Here is a 20466-nt window from a genome sequence, read left to right as displayed (position 1 = left end):
GAATGGGACAAGGCTTGGCAACTGACCCATAAGATGTCAGTATCAGGCAATCACCAAGAACTGAATTACAAACTTATAACGAGTTGGTATCGCACCCCAGCACGATTGGCTAGATTTTATCCAGGAACCTCAGACATGTGCTGGAGATGTTCGGGAGAGATCAGCACGCTCATACACATATGGTCGGAGATAGAGGGCCTTTACAACTTTCTGAACAGGTTAGCTATAACTCTGACTCCAGAAATTGCTTTACCATCTATCTTGCCGGGCCCATTAGTTTTAACAAGAGCAATATTTTAAGATTCTTCCTCCAGGCCATGAGGATAGTGATTCCTAGGCTCTGGAGATCACAGGATCCTCCAACTCGATTGAACTGGGTAACGGCAATGGATGGAAGTGGCTGTATGCAGGAGATGAGAGCTAGAGACAGCGATCAATATACATCTTATTATGCCACCTGGGAGGTATGGTTGACATTTCGCAAGTCGGCTGGGTTTGACCAGTGGCTGGCAAATAGGACTTTGCCTAAGTGATCAGTGATGGCTGGTGGCAGGCTGGTTTGGGGGCACTGGCAGGAGGCACGCTTGTTCTCTTTTTTTTCTCTCTTTCTCTCACTTTTCTAGCTTCTATCTTTTTCTGATTCTTCACTCCTCCTTTCACATCTTTCTTTCCTTCCCCCTACCTCAATCTCTGGGGTTACTTTGATATTGAAAATGTCATTTGCTATGTTAGGGAATAGATATTCCCATTAACAAATTTACCGCAGTTTATTTGAATGTTTTATAATTTGAGGATATTGAACGTAAAAAGAATAGAGACATCTTCAGGAAACATTTCATTGAACATAAGCTTATTCCATCCGCTAAAATGTTTTTCCTGATAATATTGTTTATTATAATGCAAGGATGAATAACATTGAGACTGATACGTTATTTCCAGTCTGTATTATAGAAGTCTCTAATAAAATACATTTTTGAATAAAAAAAACAGGTATTGATCAAATCAACCACTTTGGTGGCTCCTCTGATCTTTCTCTTGGGAGTTATATCTCCTCCTTTACGCACTCACTCCCTGCTGAGCTTACAAATCGCAGTCTCTCTGGCAGCTAAATGTTTCTTCAAAAGCATCTCTGGTTCTAATTTTGGCCTTTGTTTTTTATCTTGGGGGAATCAATTATTAGGGGGATAGACGATGGGGAAATCTGCCACAAAGACCGAGATCATCAAACAGTGTGTTGTCTTCCTGGCACTCAAGTTCAACACATCGTGAAACAAGTTGACAGATTACTAGGAAGGGCTGGTGAGAATCCAGTGGTCCTAGTATACACTGGCACCAATGCCAAAGTTAGAGGTAGGTGGAAGTTCGTTAAAAACGATTTCAGAGAATAAAGATGTAAACTTAGCAAGGACATCCAAAGTAGTATTTTCAGAATTACTACCTTTACCATGTGCCACACCAGAAAGACATGGATATTAGGGAGGTATACAAGTGGCTCAAAAGTTGGTGTAGGAAGGAGGGGTTTGGGGTTCCTTTAGAACTGGGTCAACGTTGCTGTTAACCAAAGGTTCTACCTTAGGGATGGACTGCACCTCAATGGGAAGGGTGTAGCTGTGCTGGGGGAGAGGATGGCTAGAACAAAATGCTTAAACTAGGGACTTGGGGACAGGGCAACCAGAGAGATAGAAGAGAAGATAGTGTAGACAGTGATCTGGGAATAAGTAATGGAAATGGAGGTGGAGCAGTGGTAGGGGTTAGAACCGGCAGAAAAGTTAATAGGGATAAACTTAAAAAAAATAATCAAAACCTTGTAAACTGTATGGTGACTAATGCTAAAAGTCTGACCAATAAAGTTGATGGAATGGAATTAATAATGTCTGAGGAAATAACACACACAGCGGAAATAACTGAGACCTGGTTGGATGAAAGCTGTGACTGGGTTGTGAACTTACAGGGTTACATTCTGTTCAGAAGGGATTGTAAAAAACAAAGATGGGGAGGGGTTTGTCTTTAAAGTTCTGTTTAAAGCCACACTATAGAAAGATATATGTGAGGAAGATTAACATGTTTATTCTCTATAGATAGGAATTTATGAAGGAAAAACCATAATAAAATCCTCATAGGGGTTCTCTACAGGCCACCAAATATAACAGAGGCCAATGAATATCTATTGCTGAGACAAATAGATGAAGCAGCAAATCACAATGAGGTAATTATTATGGAGGACTTAAACTATCTGGATATGAACCGGGAAGTCAAAACCTGCGGATCTCATAAAAGTTACACGTTTCTGATAATAATTACAGATAATTACCTTACCCAATTTGTTCAGGACCCAACTAGAGGGATGGTCATTTTGAACATAATATTAACCAATAAACCTGACAGAATAATAGGGGTGCAGGTTGAGGGACACCTGGGAAATAGTGACCATAATATAATAAATTTCCACTTGTCTTTCAAAAGGGAGTTTTACAGGGCAGCTACAAACAAACAAAACTTTGGGAGGGAAAAGTTCGATCAGCTCAGAGATGCCCTTAATATTATTGATTAGGATAATGTCCTCTAAAATAAGAGGGTCGCTCCTGTCAAACTAATCTGATCAGCCTCTATGGGGAGGTAAGTTCCAGACTGGACCGGGGAGAGTCATTGAATCTTGTGTATTTGGACTTTTCCAAAGCGTTTGATACTGTGACACAAAAACGATTGGTATATAAAATGAGAATGCTTGGTCTGGGTGAGAATGTGTGTAAGTGGATAATTGACTTAATAGTACATAAGATGACGCAGAGTGTGGTTATTAATAGTACATACTCTGATTGGGTCATCGTTACTAGTGAGGCACCACAGAGGTCTGTTCTGGGCGCTATCCTTTTTAATATATGTTCTGGGCGCTATCCTTTTTAATATATTTGGGAAAACACTGGGCAAAACTGACATGGAAAAGGACTTGGGGATTTTAGTTCACTGTAAACGTCACTAGAGCAACCAGCGTCAGGCAGCTGCTGCCCAGCCAAATAAAGTCATAGGGAGCATCAAAAGAGGTCTAGGGGCACAAAACAAGAGCATTGTTCTTCCTCTTTGCAAGTCACTGGCCAGTCCACACATGTTGTGTAAAGCTTTGGGAACCGGTACTCAAAAAGGAAATATAAGAGCTTGAGCGGGTTCAAAGACGGGCAGCTAAAGTAATAAATAGAATGGGCGGACTACAATACTAACAGAGGTTATCAAAAATAAAGTTATTTCATTTAGAACGAAGATGGCTGAGGGGCAACTTATTAACCATGTATAAATATATCAGGGGACAATACAGAGATCTCTCCCATCATCTATTTATATTCAGGACTGTGACTGTAACTAGGGGGTACCTTTTTAGGCCGGGCTCACATGGGTGGATTCCACTTGTGGAATCCACAATCGGTGCCCGCACAGAGGATCCACGGCGCAACGCAGGCATTAAAAAGCATGTACTTAAGCTTTTTCACTCATCCTTGTGTATATGAATTGCGTATTCCGCTAGCAGAGGAAAATCGTAGCATGCTCTATTTTGCCACAGTCAGCCTCCATTAACTTTGCTATGGGCTGCGGGTACCTGCGTCCTCGCTAAGCAACAGAACAGTAAATACAAAATAAAAAAAAACTGTATTACAGTCAACGGCAATACAGCAAAATAAGGTAAGCAGGCTTAATTCTGGTAGAAAGGTTTCTACACCAACATAGAAGGGGGTTCCCTACTGTTAGAGCAGTGAGACTGTGGAGCTCTCTTCCTTGAGGACGTGGTGGTGGCGGCGAACTCAATAAAAAAGTTTAAGAGGAGCCTGAATGCCTCTCTGGAGCATTACAATAGTACATGTTATAATCACTAATTACTTCAGAGGGGTTGTTGATCTAGAAATTATTCCGATTGCCAGAATTTGAGACGGATGTGATTTTTTTTCTCTTAAATGTCGAAAGATGGCTTCTACCTGCTTTTTTTTTCCCCCATGGATCAAAATGTGTGTGTATGAGGAGAGGGGCAGTAGGCTGAAATACGTTGACATGTCTTTTTTCAGCCTAACATGCAGTGTGACTGTTATTCTTACGGATTTTGAATTCGGAACTTGAGAATTTCGAGTGGTGTGCTTTTTGCCTTTTTAGAATTGCAACATGAACTCTGTTCTATAGCTGTTATTAAGCCCTCTTTCCCCAAGTCTTTCACCTTCAAAAATGCATTTTATCTTTTATGATGACTCCTTTTTTCGAGCATCCTAAAGTAAATCTTCATATAGGCAGCTATGGGAACAAGATTTTAAACCACAATTTCAATTATGAGACTGAATGTGGCCTAATACTGAACCCTATGGAACCCCACTAGCAACAGTGGCCCAGAGTACGAACCATTTATTACCACCCTCTGTTTTCTATCTCAGAGCCAGTTCTTTACCCAGACACACACGTTTTCAATCAGACCGAGCTGCCTCATTTTATATATCAGCCTATTATGCGGCACGTTGTCAAATGCTTTAGAATCCAGATATACGAGATAAATAGACTCTCCCAAGTTCAGCCTAGAATTTACTTCATTGTAGAAGCTGATCAAATTGGTCTGACATGATTGACCCCTCATGAGCCCATTCTAATAAAGAGTTATGCTGTTGTTTACTTTGAGGTATTCTAGGATGGCGTCTCTCAGACACCCCTCTAATGTTTTTCCAACTATTGAAGTGAGTCTTACCGGCCTGTAGTTACCAGGTTCTCTTTTAGACCCCCTTTTGTATATTGGGACCACACTGGCAATGGGCCAATCTAGTAAAACAACCCCAATCTTAATGGTGTTCCTAATTATAAGAAATAGTGGTCTATCTATCACGTTACTTAGTTCCCTTAGTCAATTGTAATCCTTCTTACCTGGTTCTGCACTTCCTCCTGTGTTAGGCATGCAATACTTAGCAAGGGTTTGTTATATTCTCCTGCATCTCGTGTGACATTTCTTTTTCATTCGTGAGAAAAAAATATAATAGATTTGCCTTCCCCCATCGTCTTCTATGGTTTCTCCTGCATTATTTGTTAAAGGGCTAGTGCTCTCAGTGCAAATCCTTTTACTGTTAATATAATTGAAGAATAGTTTAGGGTTATTTTTGCTCTCTTTAGCAATCAATCTCTCTGCCTCCTCCTTGGCAGTTTCGATTGTTTCCTTACATAATTAGTTTTTTCCCTGTATGTTGTTAGCGCTTCTTTGCTATCTTCTTGTTTTAGTAATTTAGTTGCTTTCTTTTTATCACTTATTGGCCCCCTTACAGTCGAGCCACATTGGTTTCCATCTACTTGTAGTTCTTTTATCTTTAAAGGGTATGAACTGCTCACATGAGGTAATTAGGATGTCTTTAAGCTTCTCTCATTTGTCATCTGTACTGTTATTTTTGAGGATGTTATCCCAATTAATGTTACCAATAGTAGTTCTGAGCTGATCAAACTTTGCTCTACTGAAGTTTATTTTTTTTGTCGTTCACTGATAAGGCTTCTTATTAAAGGACAGCTGGAATTTTATTATATTGCGGTCACTATTTCCCAAGTGACCCTAAACTTGCACCCATATTATTAGAGCAGGTTTGTTAGTTAATATTAAATCCAGAGTGGCCCTCCCTCTAGTTGGCTCCTCCACAATTTGGGAAAGGTAGTTATCTTTAATTGCTCTCAAAAACATATCGTCCTTATGAGATTTACAAGAATATGCAAAGTAAGGCAGCACAATCCACAGCAAATAGGAAAAAGAAAGCGATACAGCCTTTATTTATTCCATGCTCTAAAAAGAGCCTCAGCAGCAACGTTTCAACCTCTATCTGGGTCTTTGTGAAGCTTGACAAAGACCCAGATAGAGGTTGAAACATTGCTGCTGAGGCTCTTTTTAGAGCATGGAATAAATAAAGGCTGTATCGCTTTCTTTTTCCTATTTGCTGTGGATTGTGCTGCCTTACTTTGCATATTCTTGGATTTATTTTTGGACTCTCTGGATCCAGTCCTTTGGTTTAAGGCGTGCATTAAAAAAGCTTTTGTTGAAGCTTAGTAAGAGTATGAGCGCTGCTGACACCCTAAATTCTTATGAGATTTACAGGTTTCATCTTCCCATATTATATTTGGATAATTAAAGTCCCCCATAGTAGTTACTTTATTGCGGTTTGACACATCTTCTATTTGTCTTAATAATAAGTTTTCAGTTTCTTCTGTTGCTTTTGGTGGCCTATAGAAAACCCCTATCAGGATTTTGTTATTCTTTGCTCCCTGTATTTCTAGCTATTGAGATTCCACATGTTCATCCCCTACATCTATATCTTCTCATAGATTCAGCATTAAGTATGATTTAATATAGACACACTCCTCCCACTTTCTGGTTCCCACTGTCTTTTCACTGCCTCCCAAGTTCGTAAAGTTTCTAATGTTAATTATTCATTTTTCTATAAAACAATTTCAATAAAGAAAAAATTATTCAAACATTTTTTTTTGCAGGAGAATGTAAGAGCAGCAGTCCATGATCTCAAGCTGAAGAGAAGTTGAGTTATGCAAGAAGACAATGACGTAAAGCACACATATAAATTAAGTAAAAAATGTTTGAAAATGAAAATCTGTGATTTGGAATAACCATGTGAGAGTCCTGACTATAACCATATCAAGATACTGTGGCCATGACCTGAAGAGGGCCACAAGGCATTACAGAAATATTGATGAATTGAAACACATATGCAAACTCCAAGCCACCATTGTGTAAACCTTATGTGCAGCTACAGGTGGTGGAGATTGATGCTAAAGGGGAATCTAGAGGTTATTAAATGCAATGGCTAACTTACTTTTACTCCATGCACTGTGGATTTAATTAATGTGCTCACTAAAAGCATGAACGGTTCAACCATGTGTGTGTTATTGGTTTACTTGCATTGTGCTTTTCTACAGTATAATTGCGCCTTAGTTAAAAATCATACTGCATTTCACTGGCAATCAATGTAGAAATTATGGTACTTCCAAGGCGTTCATCTACTTTTTCTTGTAATTGTAAGTCCTCAGTTTATTTGGTTTAACAGTTCAATGACAGGACACATGTTGAAGCAGAGAGAGGAAATCATAATGCCAAAACTCTGCCAACATTGAGATGCTTTAGTTTAATAGGCATGGGAATAAACATGCTCTGCATATATTTATGCAGAAAGTTGATGTAACAACCGTGGAGTTTGATGCCAAGTGGGAATGTTGTATGAAATTAAGGAGAAATAACAGATATAGCTAATTTTCCTTCTCTTGTGAAAGAGCAGTGGATTTTGAAAAAAAAGGAAGAAAAAAAGTGTGAAACAGACGCAGGAGACATTCTTAATGTTCTTCCTCCGCCTCCGGCTGTTATCATAATTCAGATGGAGAATATCCAAAGTCAGGATCCACATTCACTTCTATATTTTCATTATTGATATTTATGTTAAATATTCCTTTTTGTACCACAAAATATTGTTCTAAAGGTGCTCATACATATTAGACTGAGGGCTCATTCACGTTTCTGTATTTAACCCGCATAATACTTAGTGAATAGAACCCATTGATTTCAAAGTTTTCACATGCATATTTTTCAGACGATTTTTGGTTGCGTGAAAAACTCCATGGCATGTCCTATTTTGCATGGGTACATATTTTGCAGCCAAAGCAGGCCATAGAGGCGAATGTCCCAGTGTAAATATGCAATGATTACGCTTGAAGCCTGCATAGTCACTGCATATTTGTGCATCAGAACAATGGCCCTTCTGCGTATTTCTTTGCACGCATTAATATGCTGCATATTTCAGCATGCAAAAACCCTAAATAAGGGCAAAAATATGCAGGAAATAAACGATTTTTTGTTTGTGAATACCCTGCATATGAAAGTTGATGAAAATGGACAATTTCAACCTAAACAATCTTCTGTCGAGTGAAATTTAACAATGTATGATTGTTTTAACAAATGATGACAGATTGTCATCATCTGGAAAGGAGTTTGAAATTTGAATTTTTTTAGATTGTGCAAGTCCAAATGAGCTACACAAAACTCACTGTATATACTCTTGATGACCTTAAATGCTCTTTTGCACTATGTCTAATGAGGAATTGTGTAACCATTTACATATGGTTACAAATACAAATTTTATACAAAAAGGTGAGGAAAAAATAGAAATAAAAGAAAAAATGACATGTAAAACTAAAAATATCATCTATCTGTTAGAGTGCCCTTGCAGCTTGCGATACGTCGGAAGAACAAGTAATAGCCTGCACATTAGGATCAATCAACACCGGTATAACATAAAAAGGGGGTATGAAAAACACAGTATATCAAAACATTTCAAAGAAAAACACAATAAAAACAGTGAAAAATTAAAATTAATTCCTTTAGAAACTATAAAACAAAACTCAATAATGAAACTGAGAAGAAAAGAAATGTACTGGATTTATCGTCTAAACACTTTAATGCCAGAAGGACTAAATGAAGTATTGGAGAAATTTTAATAAGATAATCGCTTACACACGGAAGATTTTACGATAAAAACTAGATAAAAAATATAGTAAAACCACATAATAATAAAAAATAGAGAGTTTTTTATGTAAAATTTAGGAAAATAAATAGATAGTAACCTTATATAATTTTATAGGGAATTTTTTAGAATTGACCAAGATTATGGTGTGAATAGGAGAAACAATCGAAACAATAAAGTTTAATGAAAAAAACCATGGAACGCAATGCATTCCATGAGAGCTCCGTGGATAGACAAAGGATAAATAAATCACCCTAATTGAAAAAAAAAACAAAAAAAAACAAAACACGCCCATGGTTGATTCGGAAGTGAGCCCCACATACATGTTATCCCACACTATATAAGGCAGCATATATGACAATGTCTGTATGAACTTGAAAAAGACACAAATTGTGTCGAAACGCGTTGTTTTACAAGAATAAAAAAGATTGGTTTTCTGCCAAGGCGCGGGATAGTTTTTATTTCTATTTTTAGGCCTTAGTCAGACGGGCGGTTTTTCGCGCGATTTGCGGATCGCATGACGGATGCGCATACGCAAATCGCGTGACCGGTGCACGCAAGTCGCCCGCAAATCTGCTCCTAGCCGCGTTTCATTAGAAACAGGCCGGAGCTGTCCGGCGCATTGCATTCAATGGAGATGGCAATACAGCCGTCTCCATTGAAAGCAATGAGCTGCGGGCGAGCCCGGGATGAATTGTCGGTAAGGGCTTAAATATATAAGCCCTTACCTGCAATTCATCCTAAAATGTGTAAAAATAAAAACAATTTGTATACTCACCTGCCGGCAGCCGGAGCTCCGAGCGGCCGTCCTGCAGTGGGTGTGAAGGGGGTGTGAGTCAGACCTGCCCCCTGATTGCCTCAGCGCTGAACCAATCAGAGGCATGCCTCACTCACACCCATTCATGAATGGATGTGAGTCAGACCTGCCCCTGATTGGCTCAGCGCTGAGAGGCAGCAGTCACTCACCCATTCATGAATTCATGAAAGGGTGTGTGAGTGAAACCGGCCTCTGATTGGTCAGGCTGTGACCAATCAGAGGGAGATCATTCAGCAGGCGGGGATTTTAAAGCCCCGCCGGCTGAATAGTGCCGAGAAGCAGTTCAGGAGAACTGACAGCGGCCGCGGCTGGACTCCGGCTGCAGCGGAAAGGTGCGTATACAAATTTTTTTTATTTTAACACATTTTAGGATGAATTGCAGGGAAGGGTTTATATATTTAACCCCTTCCCGACAATTCACCCCGTGCACGCCGGCAGCCCATTGCTTTCAATGGAGCGGCTGTATTGCCGCTCCATTGAATTCAATGGGCAAACATCATTCTTCTCTGCCACAGCTGTTACAGCTGTGGCAGAGAAGAATGATTTGTCTTCTATATGTTCTCAATGGGGTCGGCGCTGCTGCCGCCGGCCCCATTGAGCGCATATACAGAAGAGAACAGGAATCGCAGATAGGTGCGATCTGCGATTTTTTGTTCTATAATTTATCGGACGAGCGCATAAAAAGCGCTCATGTGTCCGATACCATTGCAAAGCAATGGTTTTAAAAAATCGCCGGACGCATGCGCAAATCGCGGCTAAAAACGCCCGTCTGACTGAGCCCTTATACTCCGTTACCCAGCCAGACCGTGCTCACAAACACGGTGAAAGGATATCCCCGGACGCCGCTCCAAAAAGGAAACATGGAGAAGCAAGAAACCTGCTGAAGGCAAACGTGGACAACAGGTGCAGAGGGGTTGATTCCTTTACCATCGGATTAACCCTTCTGGCACCGGGTAAGTCCACCTTTTATTTAACTATAAAAGCATTGCTAAATTGCTAGCGAGGTGCATTTTAAAGCATATTTTTCTAAGAAAAAAAGTGTGAAACAGACGCAGGAGACATTCTTAATGTTCTTCCTCCGCCTCCGGCTGTTATCATAATTCAGATGGAGAATATCCAAAGTCAGGATCCACATTCACTTCTATATTTTCATTATTGATATTTATGTTAAATATTCCTTTTTGTACCACAAAATATTGTTCTAAAGGTGCTCATACATATTAGACTGAGGGCTCATTCACGTTTCTGTATTTAACCCGCATAATACTTAGTGAATAGAACCCATTGATTTCAAAGTTTTCACATGCATATTTTTCAGACGATTTTTGGTTGCGTGAAAAACTCCATGGCATGTCCTATTTTGCATGGGTACATATTTTGCAGCCAAAGCAGGCCATAGAGACGAATGTCCCAGTGTAAATATGCAATGATTACGCTGGAAGCCTGTATAGTCACTGCATATTTGTGCATCAGAACAATGGCCCTTCTGCGTATTTCTTTGCACGCATTAATATGCTGCATATTTCAGCATGCAAAAACCCTAAATAAGGGCAAAATTATGCAGGAAATAAACGATTTTTTGTCTGTGAATACCCTGCATATGAAAGTTGATGAAAATGGACAATTTCAACCTAAACAATCTTCTGTCGAGTGAAATGTAACAATGTATGATTGTTTTAACAAATGATGACAGATTGTCATCATCTGGAAAGGAGTTTGAAATTTGAATTTTTTTAGATTGTGCAAGTCCAAATGAGCTACACAAAACTCACTGTATATACTCTTGATGACCTTAAATGCTCTTTTTCACTGTGTCTAATGAGGAATTGTGTAACCATTTACATATTAATTATGACACTTAAGAATTTGTTTGTTCTGTCGGCTATAATTAATTGAAGAGCCTAACCTGCCCATACTCCTTCAGTAGCTGGCAGACAAATACTTGTTCAGCTGTACAGTAACTATTTCACCTGAATCCCCCTTATAAACATGAACGCTCAGATCATTGAACTGTTTATGTGTTTTCAATAGGCAAAGTGGAGAAAACTGCTGTCAGACATACCTGGCAACAGAAGAACAAAGGGATTAGTCATTGAAATTCAACAAGCCTGATTCTTCTTTTCTCTGACATTATCTGTCAGGGTAAAGTCGGGAAGCCCTCATACCCGTACAATGGTCAGTGGGTTCAGCCTACAATACAATAATGTGTGTGGGGGCCTTTAAAAGCACAAAAAGTAACTGTTACTATTCAATCATCAAAACAATATAAAAAAGTTATGGTCTTAGAATTCGGTAACATAAAACTATATTTTTTCATGAAACGTGCTGTTATTGTGGACAAGTAGTAAAGCTTAAAAAAACAGATTTGGTATCACCATAACTGCATCAACCCATAGAATAAAGGTAACACATTATTTATGCCACCCGGTGAATGGCATAAACCCATGCAAACATGGAGAGAACATGCAAACTCCATGCAGATGGCATCTTGGTAGGACTGGAACTCAGGACCTGAGAGCTACAAGCAACACAACTAACCTCTGAGCGCTAAATAGTTTTATGTCTTCAAGATGCACAATGAATGAAGGATATAAAACAAACCTTCTGCGCTCCTGTTGTAGATCTCTCAGTAAAATGAATGTGTGAGGGCTCTCAAACCCAATTTCCACAAAATACATTTATTAAAAAATATGAAATAAAAATTGACATGAAGTCCCCAAAGAGTATGCAACGCGTTTCGGCGTCCTAATCGACGCCCTTCTCAGGCATGATGTACAGCACAACAACAGTCCTTTATATAATATATATTGTGCTTACCTTGTGCAGCAGATGACCGAGCTGCATGGCGCTGAACGCCAGTCGATCTTGCACTGACGTCATTGATCAGCGTCCGATCACCTGACTTGCCATCCTCTCAACTGTACTGCGCATGTGACCGCAGTAATAGAACGCAAATTGCGTGTCACTCTTACAGCGCATGCGTTCGAGGTCATCCATCTCCACAACCAAACTATGGAATGCATGTTTTCTATGTATACACTTAATACAACATCGAGCAATATCTATTCTCATTATTTATATCTGCAACTTGAAGAATTTTATCAACAAATGGAATATATTATTCTGTATAATCACTAAATACATAAATAGTGTATTTACTCTATATAGTAATAATGTACAGCGGGATATTTTAGTCTAAATATGAATCTATACATATTGCAAAGCTAAAATATATGGTGTTAAATACCTTTTATAGGAACGATGAAATAGTCTAAAAATTAAAAATATAAACATGAAATATAGCACATCAGACAAATATACATAACAATCAATAGAGCACACAGTAGCTGGACTAAAATAGACTGCGGGATAAAGATATGCAATAAAAAATGCAGAATCTCAGAATGTAACCTGTAAACTACAAATAACACAATCACTGTAATTATTCATGAATTATTTAGATTATATATATAGAATTTTTTTTTCCCTCCGACATCATGACAGCACACATTTGGAGGTTGCTCACCTGCTGACCTGATGGGACAGGAAAAGGCAGAGCATAAAAGGCACCTCCCCTCCACCAAACACCAGTGTTTTTCCTGTCCCTCCAGGACAGCAGCGGCAGAGCTCCAGCGATGCTGTCCCATGCCGCAGGTTCCAGGACTTACTAGTAGCAGTGACGACATCTCTTTGGGCAGCCCGGGTTACCCCAGTGGGAAGGAGCTCACCTGGGTGCTAATCGGGGACTGAGTGGGCCTGGGTCCAAGTACAAGCTTTCCGGTTCCACCGCGGCCATCATCCAGGCGGCGGCCGCTACCTCTGGGTCTCCCGTCTTAGCGGTGATGTCAGATGCTCCGCAAGGGGGCGTGGCGTTGGACGAAGCGCACAGAGGGGGCGTGGCCTGGTGCGGCTTGGCACCAGATTCAAAAGTTAAAAGCCCCCTGCACCAGGAGATGGCTGGTGCCTACCATACACTGGGAATCGAACCTAAGGACAGGAATTGATCCCACAAGCGCAGGATGTCGGCCAGGGAGGACCCAGAGAATCTCCAAACTGTAAGTGGCCCTGTGGGCCAACCTACAGACACCTGCACTACACTTCCCTTACTAACAGAGCTCTCACTTGTCATTTTACGATAGGGATACTCAAAAACCTAGGGAGGCTAGGAGGAGAAGTAAAAAGTGTCCAGTATGCTTAGCAAAACTTCACGACTCCTATACTAAAACATTATGCTCTTCCTGCTCAGCGAAAATTCTGCAGGAAGAAAAATCTTACCTCATGTCTGAAATCCGGTCGGTTGTCCAGGGAGAAGCACAGTCCTCCCTTTCGGACCTCCAACCAGGCCCTTAGGGGGCCACAAGAAGGTCTGCTCCGGCAGTGTTAGAGTCTGACTCTGACATGGCGCAAGAATTCGATCTTGAAGATCTTGGGGAAGTGTCACAGGGGGAGAAAAAATATTTTTTTTTTGCTAACAGGGAAACCTCGCAATATGCAGGACGTCATGTTTGCGGGTCTGCTTCCACAACGTAAATCTACATTCCCTGTAAACGCCACACTTAAACAATTGATCCTTAATGAGTGGAATTGTGTGGATCAAGCTCCGTTAATTTCTAAAAGAATTTCAGGAGCGTCTTTTATTTGCGGACGATGAAGTGGCTATCCTTGAGGAGGCGCCAAAGGTTGACACAGCTATCTCTATGGTGTCTAAAAGAACTGGGCTACCATCTGAGGATATGTCCCACTTAAAGGACTCTATGGACAACAAAGTAGACATGACCATTTGTAAGGCTTGGTCCACGTCCAGTCTCATTATAAAGTCTAATATTGCGGCTTTTTCTGTGGCTTGCTCTATGGCAGTTTGACTGGATCAGCTTCTACGGAGACGGTTCACTGCGGAGCCCGCGTGGCAGCCCTATCCAACACAGCCAGGAGGGCATTTTGAGTAAAGTAGTGGTCAGAAAACATAACCTCCAAAAATAGGTTGTGTACCCTACCCTTTCAGTGCTGCTAGTCATCAGACCTCCCAAAAGCCCCTTCACACCACGTACCTCGTCTACAACGTACATGGGGAAAGGAAAGACCGGAAGGTGGTATTATCTGAAGGGAGGCAGGGGTAAGGCTCTTACTGTTGTTCCTCAGCCTGCATCTTCATGCCTGGTGGGCAGAAGATTAGTTCATTTGTGCACTAGTTTGAGAAACATAACTATTGACGGTGCCTACCACACACTGAGAAACGATCCTAAGGACAGTAATTGATCCCACAAGCACAGGCCTGGTGGCGGAGGGGTACAAGATTGAGCTAGAATCCCGCCCTCCAAATACATTCATTTTAACCTCGGGGGACTATGTGGGCCTGGGTCCAAGTACAGGCATCCGGTTCCATCGCGATCGTCATCCAGGCACCAACCCTAGAGCAGGCTCTACTTAAGGGTGTACAGATCCTGCTGGATCTCGGTGCAGTTATGCCCATCCCTACAAGGGAATGGGGGAAAAGCTTTTACTCCCCTCTCTTTCTGGTTCCCAAACCAGATGGCTCCCACCGATGGAGACTATCAGAACCGCAACCCCCCTGTTTGGTAGGGATAACGTTATGGCTACGATTGATTTAAAGGATGAGTATTATCACATCCCCAATTATGTCAATTCACAAAAGGTTCCTAAATTTGAGCTGAGAATGGGAAATCCATCACTTCCAATTTATCCGCCTTCCCTTTGGAATCCCCTCTGCTCCATGGATCTTTTCCAAAGTGGTGATTGAAATGGTAGCCTTTTTGCATAATCGCTGGATTATTATCGTCCCCTATCTGGATGGTTCCCTGCTGGTGGCAGATTCCCTCACTATTCTGAGGTCCCACTTGGGGTCCACGCTTCAGCTATTTAAGGATCTGAACTGGATCATTAATGATCTGAAATCCAACATGGAACCGGAAACCGGGAAAAACTTCCTGGGAGTCATTTTGGATTCTGGTCTCCAATGTTCGTCCCTTCCTCCTCTAAGGAAACAGCTCATTCTAGAGGAATGTTCTGCTCTATATAAAAAATCTACAGTATCAATAAGAGAGGCGATGCGGATCCTGGGGCTAATGACTTCATGCATTGCAGTGGTTCCCTGGGCCCAGTTTCACAGCTGTGATCTCCAGACACTTATCCTCCAGAATTGGGACAAGTCACAGTCCTCACTTGATAGGACAATCCCTATTTCCACTAGGGCTAGATCCTCACTCTGCTGGTGGTTGTCCTCAGACAACCTTTCAAGGGTATTCGAATGTAATTTGGACCACGCGATAATAACGTTAATTGAGAGTATAATAAAAAAAAGAATTGGGATACTCTTAAAAAGGATCCGTTCTTGGCTAACGAAATTCAAGATAGACCCACAATCATTTATCGCCGCAATAAGACTTTGCAGAATACACTTGCTCCGTCCAATCCACAGAGCAAATTTCAAGAGACGTCTCTGAATAAAATAGCGCCGGTTGGAGTTTACCGATGTGGGAGAAAAAAAAGGAAATGTTGCGCAGTAATCACACAAGGAAGAAAAGAGATATATTGCCAACGAGAACAGAAGAAAGTGAAAATAGACCAATTTTTGAACTGTTGTGCAAGATTTATTGTATATCGGATAGAATGCCCATGCGGGCTACAATACATTGGAAGAACTACAAATACTCTCAGTTCACGCTTAAACCAACACAGGTTTAATATCTGTCCGGGCTATATTAAACATAGCGTGTCGCAACTTTTTGCACTGGAACATCAAAAGGACCCAACAAGAATTAAAATCACCCCTTCAGAACATATAAACTCACGCGCGTTCTCCAGACTTCGGGCATGGGAGATGTTCTGGATTTACAGAATGAACACCCTGTCTCCCACCGGTTTAAATTAGGTTTTAGAAAAAGTATGAAAAAAATATATATAAAAAAATAATATATATATATATATATATATTTTATGAATAATTATAGTGATTGTGTTATTTGTAGTTTACAGGTTACATTCTGAGATTCTGCATTTTTTATTGCATATCTTTATCCCGCAGTCTATTTTAGTCCAGCTACTGTGTGCTCTATTGATTGTTATGTATATTTGTCTGATGTGCTATATTTCATATGTTTATATTTTTAATTTTTAGACTATTTCATCGTTCCTATAAAAGGTATTTAACATCATATATTTTAGCTTTGTAATATGTATAGATTCATATTTAGACTAAAATATCCCGCTGTACATTATTACTATATAGAGTAAATACACTATTTATTTATCTATTTATTGATTATACAGAATAATATATTCCATTTGTTGATAAAATTCTTCAAGTTGCAGATATAAATAATGAGAATAGATATTGCTCGATGTTGTATTAAGTGTTTACATAGAAAACATGCATTCCATAGCTTGGTTGTGGAGATAGATGACCTCGAACGCATGCGCTGTAAAAGTGACACGCAATTTGCGTTCTATTACTGCGGTCACATGCGCAGTACAGTTGAGAGGATGGCAAGTCAGGTGATCGGACACTGATCAATGACGTCAGTGCAAGATCGACCGTCGTTCAGCGCCATGCAGCTCGGTCATCTACTCCACAAGGTAAGCACAATATATATTATATAAAGGACTGTTGTTGTGCTGTACATCATGCCTGAGAAGGGCGTTGATTAGGACGCCGAAACGCGTTGCATACTCTTTGGGGACTTCATGTCAATTTTTATTTCATATTTTTTAATAAATATATTTTGTGGAAATTGGTTTGAGAGCCCTCACACATTTATTTTACAGAGAGATCTACAACAGGAACGCAGATTTGTTTTATATCCTTCATTCATTGTGCATCTTGAAGACATATAACTATTTAGCGCTCAGTGGCTAGTCCTGTTGCCTTGTAGTTCTCAGGTCCTGAGTTCCAGTCCTACCAAGATGCCATCTGCATGGAGTTTGTATGTTCTCTCCATGTTTGCATTGGTTTGCTCCCACATTCAATACCACCTTATTTTATCTTTTTTTTAAATTTATGCCATTCACCGGGTGACATAAATAATGTGTTACCTTTATTCTATGGGTTGATGCAGTTATGGTGATACCAAATCTGTTTTTTTAAGCTTTACTACTTGTCCACAATAACAGCACGTTTCATTAAAAAATATAGTTTTATGTTACCGAATTCTAAGACCATAACTTTTTTATATTGTTTTGACGATTGAATAGTAACAGTTACTTTTTGTGCTTTTAAAGGCCCCCACACACATTATTGTATTGTAGGCTGAACCCACTGACCATTGTAGGGGTATGAGGGCTTCCCGACTTTACCCTGACAGATAATGTCAGAGAAAAGAAGCATCAGGCTTGTTGAATTTCAATGACTAATCCTTCTGTTCCTCTGTTGCCAGGTATGTCTGGCAGCAGTTTTCTCCACTTTGCCTGTTGAAAACACATAAACAGTTCGTTGATCTGAGCGTTCAGGTTTATAAGGGGGATTCAGGTGAAATAGTTACTGTACAGCTGAACAAGTATTTGTCTGCCAGCTACTGAAGGAGTATGGGCATGTTTGGCTCTTCAATTAATTATAGCCAACAGAACAAAAAAATTCATAATTAATATGTAAATGGTTACACAATTCCTCATTAGACAGTGAAAAAGAGCATTTAAGGTCATCAAGAGTATATACAGTGAGTTTTGTGTAGCTCATTTGGACTTGCACAATCTAAAAAAAATTCAAAATTCAAACTCCTTTCCAGATGATGACAATCTATTTATCTATTTATTGATTATACAGAATAATATATTCCATTTGTCGATAAACTTTTTCAAGTTGCAGATATAAATAATGAGAATAGATATTGCTCGATGTTGTATTAAGTGTTTACATAGAAAACATGCATTCCATAGCTTGGTTGTGGAGGTGGATGACCTCGAACGCATGCGCTGTAAAAGTGACACGTAATTTGCGTTCTATTACTGCGGACACATGCGCAGTAGATTCGAGAGGACGGCAAGTCAGGTGATCGGACGCTGGTCGATGACGTCAGTGCAAGATCGACCGGCGTTCAGCGCCATGCAGCTCGGTCATCTGCTGCACAAGGTAAGCACAACATATATTATATAAAGGACTGTTGTTGTGCTGTACATCATGCCTGAGAAGGGCGTCGATTAGGACGCCGAAACGCGTTGCATACTCTTTTGGGACTTCATGTCAATTTTTATTTCATATTTTTTAATAGATATATTTTGTGGAAATTGGGTTTGAGAGCCCTCACACATTCATTTTACAGAGATCTACAACTGGAGCTCAGAAGATTTCTTTGATATCCTTCATTCACTCTCCCCATTTGGTCATCCATTTTTGGGGTCCTTTCCTTCTGCTGTTCTCCTATTTCTTTAGGATTGCTGAAGATCCCCATTATTCATTACAAACATGCTGGGACCATCGGTGCAAGCGGGATGCCCTCTATGTTTGAGAGCCCCGCTATGCACCAGGTGAGTTTAATCTAAATATTTATCGCATCTATGTGTGGTGGCGCGGATTGCCTCTCTCTCAAGATACACAATGAATTATACATAATATGTAATAGCAGAACTCAGAATGTGATCCTCATTGAGCATATAACTCACGTTTTAGATGGAAGGATAGATGAAAATGATGTCTTCACTGATAAAAATTTGTCAGCTGTTTTCTTCCCTGGAATGTAGATGCCTCTTATATTTTGGTCTGCTGACAAACTGCTAAAGCTTTTTGCCCAACAGTTCATTTAATGTCTTTGGAAAGTTTTCTCTTTTCTTGCCCCTCCCCTTTCATGTGTGTTTCAGGCAAATCCAATTAAAACTATTGAACTAATGCCAGACTCCTAAAACATGAAAACCTGTGACGCTTGTAGGTGTAATGGCTACAGGTCCAGAGAATGACACCACGTGGAATCCAGCTGCACAACAAAGTCAATTCCTTTGAGGATTATCAGCGTGGGTAAAGGATGAACTTGCCAGAGTGAAGACCCCTGATATTCTGGAAGACTTCATTCAGCTATACATCCGTGTTGACCAGAGACTTTCCGAGTGATGAAATGAGAGACTGTGGGGTTTTGGCACCAACACCCCTACTCTTTTAGTTGATCCACGTTGAGTCCCCTGTTGAGGACTGAAGCTGCACCAGAAGTGATGCAGGTCCCTTCACTGAAAAAGAAAGGCGACATGCAGAAAGTCTGTGCTTTTATTGTGGAAGCTTGGGACATGTTGCCTTAAACTGTCCAAGCACACTTCTCCGCTATTTCTGCAAGACCCCCTGATACTGACCTCTTTCTTCCTCTCTGGCTACGTTACTCACCTCATCCATCTGTGCTGCAAACCGAGACCCCCTGTTGCATTTATTTAGAAAACCTCAATATTGAAGACAATCTCACGCAAATTTCGCTGCCAGTGGCATGTGGATGTCTGGCTCTGAAGTACGCATCTCCAGGAGTTGCCTCTGTAATCCCTCGATCTCTGGTTGCATATTAGCAACCTTTTGCTGGTAAGGGTGGCTTCACATGAGCGTGTTTTTGTTTTTGTTTCCTCATAATAGCTACTATGGTCTCAATGTTTGGGCGTGCTTAATTTGTAGTGGTTTCAGGCACGAGGCTGGAGTCTCAGGTATAATCGCTGCAGAGTAGTCAAGGATAAGCCAGAAGTCAGCAACAGGAGGTCTCAGTTTATAGCACAGATGAATGAGGTGGGTAACATAATCAGAGAGGAAGCTAGAAGTCAGCAATGGGAGGTCTCGGTTTGCAGTACAGATGAATGAAGCTGGTAACATAGTCAGAGAGGAAAGTCAGAAGTCAGCAACGAGTGGTCTTGGTTTGCAGCACAGATGGATGAGGCGGGTAATGTAGTCAGAGAGGAAGCCAGAAGTCAGTATCAGGGATTCTTGCAGAAATTGCGAAGGAGCAAGCAAAATGGAGCTTCATCAAACAGTGCTGTGAAGCAGATTATTAATGTGCTGGCAAAGTGGCAGGATCAGGCTTTTTTTTTTAAATAACTTGTTTTTATTGAAATTTTCATAAAATACATACATAGGCATATTATAAGTAGAATCCACAAAGAAAACCTTACAGCATATGTTGTTTTATGATACCAAGTAGTTCTGGTGAACTGTGACCTACA

The 20466-nt window shown here is 40.4% G+C and overlaps 1 protein-coding gene across 1 annotated transcript in view; it reads right to left on the bottom strand.

Annotated features, from left to right (window-relative positions):
- LOC136581702 (inactive hydroxysteroid dehydrogenase-like protein 1) overlaps nucleotides 1-19048 on the bottom strand; it is a 46291-nt gene extending 27243 nt beyond the window's left edge. Inside the window, exon 1 of the mRNA XM_066582326.1 lies at nucleotides 18946-19048. The gene's annotated coding sequence lies outside the window, so the exon portion shown is untranslated. The remainder of the gene's footprint in view (nucleotides 1-18945) is intronic.
- Nucleotides 19049-20466: the final 1418 nt, after the last annotated feature.

Source organism: Eleutherodactylus coqui, chromosome 11, assembly GCF_035609145.1.
Source record: "Eleutherodactylus coqui strain aEleCoq1 chromosome 11, aEleCoq1.hap1, whole genome shotgun sequence".
In the NCBI taxonomy this organism is placed as follows: Eukaryota; Metazoa; Chordata; class Amphibia; order Anura; family Eleutherodactylidae; genus Eleutherodactylus; species Eleutherodactylus coqui.
The sequence above is the reverse complement of the archived record's forward strand: the minus strand, read 5'-3'. Positions and strand labels throughout refer to the sequence as shown.